General features: G+C 36.7%; 1 protein-coding gene across 2 annotated transcripts in view; it reads left to right on the top strand.

The window, feature by feature from the left end:
• The first annotated feature begins 9959 nt into the window (after positions 1 to 9959).
• The window catches only part of rtet (major facilitator superfamily domain-containing protein rtet), a 43652-nt gene continuing 40695 nt past the window's right edge, over positions 9960 to 12916 (top strand). The window contains exon 1 of one of the 2 annotated variants that reach the window (XM_081762066.1): positions 9960 to 10147. The gene's annotated coding sequence lies outside the window, so the exon portion shown is untranslated. Of the gene's footprint in view, positions 10148 to 10269; positions 10534 to 12916 lie in introns of those variants that run through there. The other variant, XM_081762075.1, reaches the window with a different exon arrangement.

A 12916-nucleotide genomic window follows, 5' to 3' on the forward strand; every position in this document is an offset into this window, starting at 1 on the left:
ATTCTATGAATCGTTACAAGCTATAATAACTTCAATGTCTGATTTACTTTGGTCATCATTTGATCATTCACGACGGCCCATGATTGGATTTTGGAAAATCATACGAAGAATAGTTGTGTCCATAAGAAGTGGATAAGCAAAAATAAAATCGAGCATGTTATGGACATGGTAGCTCAGTGGCAGAGCGTTCACCTTTGGTACGATCGCAGCTTGCGCTATGTGAGCTTCTTTGGTGAACAAACACCCTGTGCGTGGGTTTTCCCGTTTCCTCGTACTTTTTTCATTCCACCATTTCTCATCATCACTGTTTCCCTTAGCCTCAGTGTAATAATCGTGGGACGTTAAAGTAGATATTTTATTTCATTTCAAAACATATTAGTGGTGTTCTTCTTCCAAAATAAAGAAATGTAGTATTGACCATCGGCAATTCCGTACACCATAGGTGCCGACTACATGGGTATGGCCTTGGCTCTGAGGTTCAAGCATCCATTAGAAATTTTTAATGTGTACTTATAAAATTAATATTGAAATAACATTTTCATGACATTGACAAAAACTTAGCGCATGTGACCGCAAGTTTGATTTCATGGGCGGATACTTATACGTTGAATAATTGTTTATCAATATAACTTATAGACCCTTTAGGTATACGGCATATCTAGGATTCAATGATATAACATTATATAACAATAAATAATCTATATTCACAACTGAGAGTGATTTCGTACTTATTTCAAATAGTTTGAAGTTTGATGCCGTTATTGTGTATTTCTAATACAATATAAGTCAAAAGTATTTATATAAATTGAGTTTACACAAAAAGACATAAACAGTTGAGTCGTTTTCAGTTTTCACTCAAATTATTCTAAAATATTGGGGCCGCGGTGGCTCGGTGGTAGAGCGTTCAGCTCTGGTGTTTGGGGTCCCGCGTTCGATCCCAGCCCCCACCAAGTGAACCTTGTGTTGGACAAATACCGTGTGCGTGGGTTTCCTTGGGGTTCTTCCATTTCCTCCCGCATTCTTCTTTCCACCATTTTCATTCATTTTTCATCATCCCCGTCTCCTTTAGCCTAGCCGGCATAATCGTGGGACGTAAAACTCACAAATTTAATTTCATTTCATATTCTAAAATATTAAGAGGTTTAATTATTATTATTTTAATTTCTTGTCTCTTTTTTTTTTTTTTTTTGGTCAATATTGCAAAACATATTATCATCGTCATAATAATAGCTATTCTGCTATTATTGGCAGGTCTCTTGCTGCAGCTGAGAAGCTTCGATGACTGTGGTCCTCAGCTAGTCTCTTCGTCTTAACGTAGCAATGTTCTGTCTTAATATCTTTCTTCAACTACAATCTCCTTCGCCCCCTCCCTCTAGCACGTCCCTCATAGTACAGTTCCTCCTCAGCCAATGTCCTCCTCTTAATTACATCTAAAATTCTTCTTTTCTTCCGACTGCTAATATTTCTAACACCTTATTCGTTTTCCGTTCAACCCAGCTGATTCTCTCCTTTTTTCTCCATGCCCACATTTCGAAAGTCTAATTGTTTCATCGTTTTTGCGTAATGTCCTTGTTTATGCCCCATACACTACATATTAGAATCAGTAAAACAAAATTTCAATAGTGGGAGTTTGTTCAATACAAAGATGAGCTAATCGTGGTTGGAAAGAAAAAAATCTGACGCCTTTAGAGTGTAAAAATAATTTTGCAATTTATGGTATTTCAGTAATCTGTGCCGTCTTGGTTTTCTTTCATGCGTCTCACTGTCAGGGGTAGCCTCCCCAGTTTGGGAACCAGTGGAGTATTGGATCTGTTAAAACATATAGAAATATTACGAAATGTTGTGATTTATCTTATAAGCAGTGAAGCGTGATCACCCATTGAAAAAAAAAAAGTTAAGATCATCGCCTATGTTGTACAGTATCATCACACTTACACGAAGGTAAAATATATTACATTTAGAAATATACATTGTATTTCCCTCACTATTGACGCAATGTAGGATTTATTATCCCTTATATTCAAAGGAAAATTTACTTATGAAAATCATAGATTTCTTAAAAGCAAAACTTGCAAGACTCTTGCAAGCAAGACCAAGACTGGGTGTGCAAGACCAAGACCAAGACCAAGACTAGGTGTGCAAGACCAAGACCAAGACCAAGACCGAGGGTTCCAGTGCAAGACCAAGACCAAGACCGCATGTGCATGACCAAGACCAAGACCAAGACCACCCGGGTCTTGGTCTTGGTCTTGCATTTGCTCATCACTAGATATATGTATGTGGGTACGTATGTAGTACTTTATTTCTCGGTAACTACTGGCCAGATCTAAATTAAATTTGGTGGGCAAATACCCAATCAGGGATAAAGATCATTATATGTGATTCGTCGGTGACAGGTTCGACTTGCATTACCTTGAATGTTACATTTTATTTACCGGTAACTACTGGCCGAATATCATCGAAATTTGGCGGGCAGGTAGCCTATCATCTAAAGAATAAAGATCGCTATACTCGGTGGCCGACTCGGCCAAGAACAGGATCGCCTAGGCTCTGCTTGTATGTGGTACTTTATTTTTCGGCAACTAGCCGGATATGAACGAAATTTGCTGGGCAAGTAGCCTATCATCTAAGAATAAAGATCTCAGACACAGGCTCTACTCGGTAATAGAGGCTGTGTTCCACAGCTGTGCACGCTAGGCGCTTCCGAGTTCGATTCACTCACTAAATGTGTTCCCCTTTTATAATTTATCACAAAGAAAAACAAGGATTAGTCATGTTTAAAAAATCCTGGAAGCTCTAGATTTAACCCTACATAAGATTTCAACAAGATGAAATGAAATCTTTGAGTTCTACGCCCCATGATTATGCCGGCTAGGTTAAAGGAGACGGTGATGATGAGAAATGAAAGAAATTGTGGAATGAAGAAAGTGGGAGGAAACGGGAGAAATGCGAGAAAACCCACGAATACGGTGTTTGTTTACCACAAAGTTCACTTGGCTCGAGCTGGAATCGAACCAAGGACCCTATGCACCAGATGTAAACGCTCTACCACAGAGCCACCGCGGCCCCTATCAAGCATCTAATAAGAGTGTAAGTCTTTACACGTTTTACATGTGTAATGGGTAGATAAACGATTTTAAAATATCCATTATTATTATTATTATTATTATTATTATTATTATTATTATTATTATTATTATTATTATTATTATTATTATTATTATTATTATTATTATTATTATTAGAGTACGAAGCTAGAGTGAAGTGGTATAATGAGAATTATCGTTACCAGGTATACGATATGTGAGTAATTATAGATATGGCGCAGTTTATAAATTTTAACGACTTGTGTTCCCTCTAGTATAATTATTTTCCCCAAAAGTACTATGTCCAGCAGCAGACCTGGCCCCACACCATAAAATCACGTATTCACGATCACGTACGAAAAATATTTTGTGAAATCCAAAAAAAAAATGTTTGTTTGTATACATAAAAAGTACATGTTTCTTCTAATAACACTTAAAATTAATAATAATAATAATAATAATAATAATAATAATAATAATAATAATAATAATAATAATAATAATAATAATAATAATAATAATAATAATAATAATAATAATAATAACTGATGTAGAGGTAGCAGCAGCAGGAACAGGAGGAGGAGAATACATTCATCGGAGAAGTTGATTAAGTCATGAAGGACAAGTAAGCTAAACTCTTCCCTCCGGAGCAGGATAGTTGCTGCAGACAAGACAGCGAAAGTTTACGCCAATGTGAAACACTTGCTTGTAGCTGACGTGTATTGTATTGGCTGTGTCCTGTCTATATTATGGGAGAAAGGAGAAAGCTATAACAGTGTTGCAGACTGCATCGTTATAACTCGTCAAAATCAAATCAATCCAAATTCTGTACAAAAAAAAAAAAAAAAAAAAAAAAAAAAAGATTATGAAGCAATTGTAACAACGAAGTTCTTTTTCTCTATTTTGTAAAAATAGGTCAATATTCAAGTTACAGGTTTTCCTAAATGCGGATTGATTGAATTTGCACTAATGAACTAACCACTTTACTCATTACTCTGTAGGATATTTAAGTTGTTTTGGAAATTAATGTTATTGCTTTATATTAGTTTTAAACACGAATTATTACCTAAAACTATAAAAGCTAAATTACATTGCACGTCTTGCAGGGACGGATCCGGGGGGGGGGCGATCGTCCCCCAGAAGACGAATTTTCTTATTTTATATACATAAATAAAACCCGTACCAAAGTTTGGAGCCTTTAAAAGTAGCAGTATGACAACCCACCGCCCCCCCCCCAAAGTCGGTCCTGGATCCGCCCCTGAGGTCTTGTGAATTAAATGTTGAAGCGAGTGTAGTTAGTTTCTACCATTCAACCCAACCGGCATTTGTGTATTATTAAAAATTTTAGCATCATATGGACATTTTGTTCCACATAACTCGCAAAACACCGTCCGCCTTAGGCAGAGTCGTTTTGATGTATGATTAGCGACATACTAAAGGTCTGACTACTGCATGAAACACGTTAGTCGAACACTTTAGTATGGCACTAATTACGCTTCAGAACGATTCTGCATAATGCCCCGTATGTTTCCGGCTTTCATAGAAGTTATATGTACTGTATCTTCGTCCGACCTTCAGAAACAGCCATATTGGTTTAAGGTTGAGATTAATCAAGAATAAAGGTCGAAGGGATAAAGTCCAGTCCATGTAGATTAATAAACATAGAAATGAAGGTAGAGGTGGATCTAGCCCGGGGCCGGAGTCAAGTGGGCGGCGGCCCCGGGCGCCGGAGTAAGGGGGAGAAAAATTCGAAAGAAAAAAGAAAAGAAGGAAAGAAAAAGGAGAGGAAAAATGTTACTCATGTTACGAAAAAAAAAACAGATATGCAAAATGGAAGGAAAGTGCTCAAAATAAAGGAAAAACAGGATTTATTTTTGAAAATTTTCTTATGCTTTATGCCAACCATGGTGGCGCTTTGCGGCTGGTCTATATCGACTAGTGCTGTTGAATTTTTGTGACATTTGCGGTTTTCGGTTTTTGAGAAAACCGATTTTCTGAAAACCGAAAACCGCAAATGCGGTTTTCAAAACCGAAACCGCAGATGCGGTTTTCAAAACCGAAACCGCAAAAGCGGTTTTCAAAACCGAAACCGCAAATGCGGTTTTCAAAACCGAAACCGCAAATGCGGTTTTCAAAACCGAAACCGCAAAAGCGGTTTTCAAAACTGAAACCGAAAAAGCTCTTTTCGAAAGCGAAAGCCGCCCGAAACCGTGTTTGCGGTTTTTTAAGGGATTGTCCTTTTCAAAGCAGAAACAATGTTTGCTGTTTTTAATTACACCTTTTAACAATTGTGAAAGCATCTATCGATCGAGACAAATGTATTGATTTATATGTGTGTTTTAACTTTTTTTATTTGCTCCAAGACTATTATGGTAATATGTGCAGCACAGTGCGAAAGGGATAATTCGATGGTTGTACAAGTCACAGCTAAATTAGGGTGACAAATACTGACGTTCGATCCTTAGCTTTTTTTTTTAAGTTATTTCTTTGACGACACTTTCAATGTACCTTTCGGCTGCAGGGAAGCAAACCCGGTGGACCCCACCTGATTTTCATATATGTTGTAAATTAGACCACCAGGAACACGAATCTGAAGGAATTTTGACATTTCGAATGTCGGAACTCGAGATATTCGAACATAAATTGACCATTGAAGCAAACTGGACCCCACCTGATTTTTATATATTTTGTAAAGTAGACCACAAGGAACACGTATCTGAAGGCATTTTGACATTCCGAATTTCGGAACTCGAGATATTCGAACATCAAGTGAAAACGGAAGCAAACTAGACCCCAACTGATTTTTATATATTTTGTAAACTAAACCACGAGAAACACGAATCTGAAGAAATTTTGACATTCCGAATTTCGGAACTCGAGATATTCGAACATAAAGTAACCAGGAAGCAAAAAAGACACTATTTGATTTTTATATATTTTGTAAACTGCAATTATCTGAACGAATTTTGACATTCCGATTTCCCGATCTCGAAATACTAGAACTTATACAGTAGTTTTATGTAATATGTATAAAAGTAACGAAGAAAGTTCTGTCGCTTTTTGACCTATCACTTAGAGCATAGATATGTCACCAAAGACGTACCTGGAAGATCGTATCAATGACCTTCTGCCAACGTTCGGGATGGGCATGGATTCCTTCGCGGTAGAACTTGGTTTGCCGTGAAGCGAAGAAAATATCAAGTGCATTTAGCACCTCTACTACGGAGTTGAACTGGAGTCCTCTAAAGTGAGTGTCCAAGGAAAGGAACAGGTGATAACCGGACGGTGTAATGTCCGGACAGTATGGCGGATGCAATAGTGTTTCCCATTCAAGGTGTAGGATGGTGTTCCGGCTCATTCTAGCTATGTGGGGCATAGCGTTGTCCCGTAATGGGGGAACCCCTTAGCGATTGAGAAGTGTTGGCTCCAGGGTTTTGAGTTTTTCTTCAACACGGCTCAACTGCTGACAGTAGACAGTTGCATTGATGTTCTTCTCTGACCGCCCGGTAGCAGTTCCCGATGCACGATGTCGTGAGCAGTCCACCAAACACACAGGAGGACTTTCTGGCCCGGAAACAAATCATCTGGGACACATAGACCCAACTTGTAGTGCTTCCCAAATTGATGGAGGTGCTGGCAAATGGTTTCTCGACTAACATTGAATGTTAGCACCAGTTCCTCACATGTCTGTTCGGCTCAATTGCTACCTGAAGATCCTCATTTTGTACATGTGTTGGTCTTCCGGCACGTGTGGTGCGTCTTTCGTGAGTGTTTCGTCACCGTTCTTAAACTTGCTAAACCACCCTTGCACTGTCTGCGTAATCACGACACCCTCACCAAAGCCCTGAGGTATCTTCCGCCCCGCTACAGTGGCGTTTGATCCAAGTTGGAACTCGTACAGCATACACGTCCCTATGACGCTCTGTGGAGGTTCCATATTCACTCCGTCCTTACATACGTTTACGTTGTAACTTAACTTCCACAACCAGGTAGAATGTCGGATATACCCACACCAACAACTGACCTTCGCCTTATCTCCATTCGCATTAAACTCACGGTATGAGGGTCAATTTTACACAGAATTCCACAAAAAGCGACAGAACTTTCTTGGTTACCTTTATATATCTCTCAGGACATAATATGTTTCATATAGAGAATATTGTGTTTTTTTCATATAACGTCTATATTAAACTTTAAGTTTTAATATCTCGAGTTCCGGAGGTCGGAATGTCAAAACGCCTTCAGATTCGTGTTCCTCGTGATCTAGTTTACAAAATATATAAAAATCAGGGGAGGTCCAATTTGCTTCCCTGCATCCTACTTTTCAAACGAAACAATTTTCCAGAGTGTACATTTTGCTTCAAACTGAGTTCTGCCCTGGCTAAGAAACGTAAATTCGCTTCTATAAGAGTCTTTAAAGTTACACTTGAAATTGTCGTTCGGCATTCTTGTAGCTTGTGAAGGTATGAATAATTCAAGTATGTTTGTTACAACATCTACAAACGAATACATTACATAGAAAACACATGAACTATACAAAGAAAACCATTGTGCATTAGAGCAGATCTCTTATTAGCAAATGATTCTGCACACGCGCACTGCTCAGATAGCCCAGAGCTTGAGCCTGAGCGCGAGTCCAAATTTAACTCAATCGCGATTGAGATTGTCAAAGGTGTAGCGGTTTACGTTGAATATACCATACCAACACTTTATCAACTAAGTCCTCTTAGATTTTTCTCCAATCCCAAAAAGCGGGTGGTTTTTCGTGATTAAGATATGTTTAAGCGGGGGACGAATATATAACCTGAAAATCGGGTGGTACCCGCTAAAATAGGGTAATAAGCCAACACTCAATAGAAATAAGGTATATCCCTATTTAAGATCACTACACATGCAACTCATGAAATTCAATTTGAAATATCATCCACTTCTGACATCTTTTATATTATTATTACTCTTTCCCTATATTTTTAAAAATAGTACTGCCACTCTTTCTTTTGTTAACAAAAAGGCACCACCTCCCTTTCTTAATATAAAGAAAGAGAAAAGAAAGAAAGAAAATCTCTATCGCAATACACAATTATATTGTTGATTTATTGCCACTCCGATAAATGTGAATGCTGTGGTTTTGCATGTGTCGACTGGCTTCTTATCGCAAGTCCCAGACACCTGCAATAGTTTATACTAGACGGAAACACCGATCATATTTTATTCTGTATCTTTTTACTTCCCAATAACGATAGCCGTGCCTCTTTGAGAAATTGCAACTTATTTTTTTTTTATTCTGCCAATTGTAAAAGTATAGAATTTCCCTACACTTTAGGACATTTTAAGAAAAAATACCTTCTTTTCCTTCTGCAAATTTTGATCATTTTTCCCTAAGCCGCCGAGGGAAATTTCCCTCCATCTGGCAACTGAGAGCCGGTGTGGGGGAAGATTCTTTGCTGTTTTCTCTTCGTTACTTGATATTAGTGCTGTAGAATTTTTGACATTTGCGGTTTTCAAAACCGAAACCGCAAAAGCGATTTTCAAAACCGAAACCGCAAAAGCGGTTTTCAAAACCGAAACCGCAAATGCGGTTTTCAAAACCGAAACCGCAAAAGTGGTTTTCAAAACCGAAACCGCAAATGCGGTTTTCAAAACCGAAACCGCAAAAACGGTTTTCGAAACCGAAACCGCAAAAGCGGTTTTCGAAACCGAAACCGCAAAAGCGGTTTTCAAAACCGAAACCGCAAATGCGGTTTTCAAAACCGAAACCGCAAAAGCGGTTTTCAAAACCGAAACCGCAAAAGCGGTTTTCAAAACCGACATTTCGGTTTTATGAAATTTCACTTTTTTCAAAAACCGGTTTTCGGTTTTTTCAAAAACCGATTTCGACAGCACTAATATCGACCTCACTCATATGTACGGAGGCGAGTCATATATCTCGCCCCGGGCGCTAATTCTCCACGGCGCGGCATGGCACTGGTAAGCCTTCAGTTTTTTAGTGACAATAATAATTTAAATTATTATCATAATAATTTATATAATTATGAAAGTTTATAGTAAACTCATGGTATGCTTATCATAGACTGGGTATGGTGTCTGGGTGGTCCCCCAGTTTTTACCTTCTAGATCCACCACTGAATGAAAGTTTTCTCTCGCTTTCCCGCTGTGCAGCACCACGACTAGTCTAGTCAGTTCTCGATCAAGGATTCTCATTCAATATAGTCTCATAATATGTGATAATATAGCCTATTTAAAAGTATTTTTAAGTAGTGTATATCAATTCGAAATACTACCGGTACTATAAACACGGGGGGGGGGGTTAGGCTTTTCACTCTGCTCTAATGACAATCGCATGCAACTCTGATGCACGTGGTGCAGGGTTCGATTCCCATTCAGAGACCATTTAAAAATTTCAGCATATTACGGTGTTTCGGATTTCACTTTAAATTGTAGATCCACGTCTCACATAGCGTCGGTACTAAAAAGGGACGCTAAACATCAAGTTAACTAACTGACTGAGGAAAAAAAAAGTGATTTATTTTATTTATTCTTAAGTTAACACGAAATATAATTCATTAACTATTGGGGGTTGGCAAATTGGTTAAAGACATAACATATCAGACTTGCAAGCAATTGAATGCAAGCAACAGAAAATTTTGTGTTGCGATCCTGGCTCTCCTTTGTCAATCGAAGTGAGTGGAGATGGAAGAAATAATAAAGTTCTTTTATGTTTAATTATAATAAAATAATATATATTTTGTTAGCCAAAAAATTTAAGGAACCATTACTATGTGTAATGTATTTCCACTTTTATTTATTTATTTATTTATTTAGGATAATGATAATTTTAAACTTAGCAGTTGGCTACGGTTGAGAACGCAGGTGTGAAAGGGTGTGAAAGTAGCAGAATGAAGTGAAAGTAAAGAAACCTTGAACTTCAAGTGTATTTGTGTGCGTGTTTTTGGGTTTGTAGACTACGATAACATGTTAATGTGAAGTTGAATGTTCAATCAATTGTTTTGTTAATCCTCTATTGAAGTTTTGCTGAAGTTTCGTAGTAGAATTTACTGTCGGTAAGTAATTTAATAAATTGGATCGTGATTATTTAGAATAGGTGTAGTTCGTATCTCCCTTAGGTCATTTACCCTTTGGACATATTGTAAATAATGGAACAACTAATGACCCAGTTTTTATTCACGAAACATCACGATTTACATTTAAATATTTATGTGCATTTTGCATACATGACGAACTTTGTAAACAGATTTTCATAAAAATATGCATTAATTTTTTAGATGTATGTCAGTTGTGTGTTATGATTTGAGTGTATAGTATTGTTTTATGTGTATATGAAAGAAATCATGAAATTGTGATAAAGAAAAGCGAAATTTAGTTAGCTAATTTATTATTTTATGGTATTGAACGTGTTTCACAAGTGAGAATATCATTGCAGTGTAAGGTAAGTAGTAAACTCAGATTTAAATTTGAAAAATAATTTTGAGTATCGTGAGTACTATTCCAGTACAGTTCTTGAGATTTAATTTTGTGGTTGCATTTCAGTTGTGACATGTAAAGAGAACATTTTTGATACACTTTTCGTGCAAATTGTGCATATCTCGGCCAACATATTATGGTGAAAAAAGTAAAAATCAGCCGTAAAATCGACTCCTATTCTATTAGCACTTTACATTTTTACTAGCATAATACCTTTGGTCCTACCGAAGAACAACGCAAGGAGAGGTACTCCGCGTAAACAAACGGTTAGGGCGTCGAAGGCACAGGACGGGAGCTGTTTGCAGTTAATGTCACGTATAGGCTTTTATAGGCTTAAACAGTATGCAGTTGTAATATTATTGCTCTTTAGATGTATTTCCCATATAGTACACAGTGTGCCAACCGCTAATATAAATATCCTTTCGGAGACACTTCAGTTTTATTGCTGGTATATTTTCAATTTAAAAAGCAGATTTGCAGTAAAGGGTAAAAGTACCGAGGTATGCTTGCAGTTGTGTGTTTAATCCCCGCTGGGAGTACGCTTAAAATTTATGGTAAATTTTAGGTTTTTACCTTATATAGCCACAGTACTAAAAAGAGCATGATATCTTAACTGTTTTCTGACTTCTTAATATATTGCTATTACTATTAGATTTAGTGTTTAATATTTTATCTTTCTTTGTTGTAATAGTGTACGAAGTTGCTGTATCGTGTGTATTTAATTGTTAATCAAATAAAACTAATCGTTCTGCTGTTTTCAAATTCAATTTGTACTGAAATGAGTATGTTAAGTTACGTGTGAAGACTTGTATTTTGGATTTAGCGTCCCAGGTTTATGCTCCGAGGTGAAAGAAAACAATGATAATTACGATAATGGACGTAATGGTGGAATAATCAATGTAAGAGGAAACGGGATAGTCGCGAGAAAAGCCACGCCCACTTAGAACAAGCTGGGATCAAACCAGGGATCCTAAGCATCAGACCACTGAGCCACCGCAATCTCCACGTATGCTTTTTGGGATCTATACGCATAGCTGATTCTAACTTTTAATAAATGATCTGCACATTTGAAATTAGTATTAACATCGCGAATGTCTTAAAACTTCAGTGTGTATTGGTGGTCTCTATTATTGTAGGGAAAAGAAAGACATACTAAAAATGCATAATATGCAATTAAAACGAATTCAGTATTTCTGAAATAATAAAACAGCTGATTCAAAGGTAGCATTTTATGGCGACAGTTGTATTTTTATTAAAATTAATAACTTCAGTTTTTCAACAAATGTGAGAAAACCAAAATTCGAAATAAATTCAGAAATAGTACCGCTCGTATACTTTTCTTTGCCGGTATGATAAAAATGCATAAAGCTCATTGAGAGATAAGTATTTATGAGGTATACTTACTAGAAGTAGTGGGATACTTTGCAACGGCCAGTTGTTAACTAATGAATTGTTTTACATACTGTATTTCGACGAATACGTTATTATACACTGAATTAAAACGTAATTCTGATGTTCAATAAAGACTAAATGCATTTAACCTCACCTTGAAATTACATATATCTTCGTTACGACGAAATAATTAAGCATGTATTTTCGTTGCTTAAATAAATATTTCTACACAAATAAAATAATCACACGCCACTGTCACTTTAAAGTCGATGAATTGCTGCTAATCAAAACTCGATTGATTATTTTCTATTGGAAAGGAGTATATTGTTTCGTAATTATCAGAAGAAATCGCTGAATAGGAAAGAAATGGCTATTAGGATCTTATATAAATGACATTTTAAATATGACGGTATTCAGCATTCATAATTAATGCACTACAGTAAATTTTGACCTTTCCAGGATTTTATTGTGTCACTTACAGATTTTTTAGATCAAGTTATGTAATCGAAAAGATGAATTTCGTTGTAGCATTCATTTTCTGAAACATGTTGCGAATCTCAAAGTGTCATGTGTTGAATAGATATTCGGCACTGGCTATGGAAAATGGAAGTGGAAGGCTGTGAACCACCTTAGCTGCTTATGGCAATAATTGAGAAATTGTCATGCAAACTTACTGCAAATTCAAGACGGGTATTTAAATTGGGTATTCTGCTCTAAATTCTACAAGTAATTACTGACTACAGATGAAAATTCGAATCAAATTACTTCCACTATAGATTAGGTCCACTGATTTAGAACATTTCAAACCTTGCCGTCCAACAAGAAACTATGTACACTATATTTCGATAGTAATATCAATAGAATAAATAACTATTTAGTATGTAGTTTGAGTTTTACCCAAGAGCATAGTTTAGTAAATATATCAAAAGAATCACTGAAGCTTTATTTTCGTATTC

The sequence above is a fragment of the Thermobia domestica genome, chromosome 1 (assembly GCF_964235325.1).
Source record: "Thermobia domestica chromosome 1, izTheDome1.hap1.1, whole genome shotgun sequence".
Classification (NCBI taxonomy): Eukaryota; Metazoa; Arthropoda; class Insecta; order Zygentoma; family Lepismatidae; genus Thermobia; species Thermobia domestica.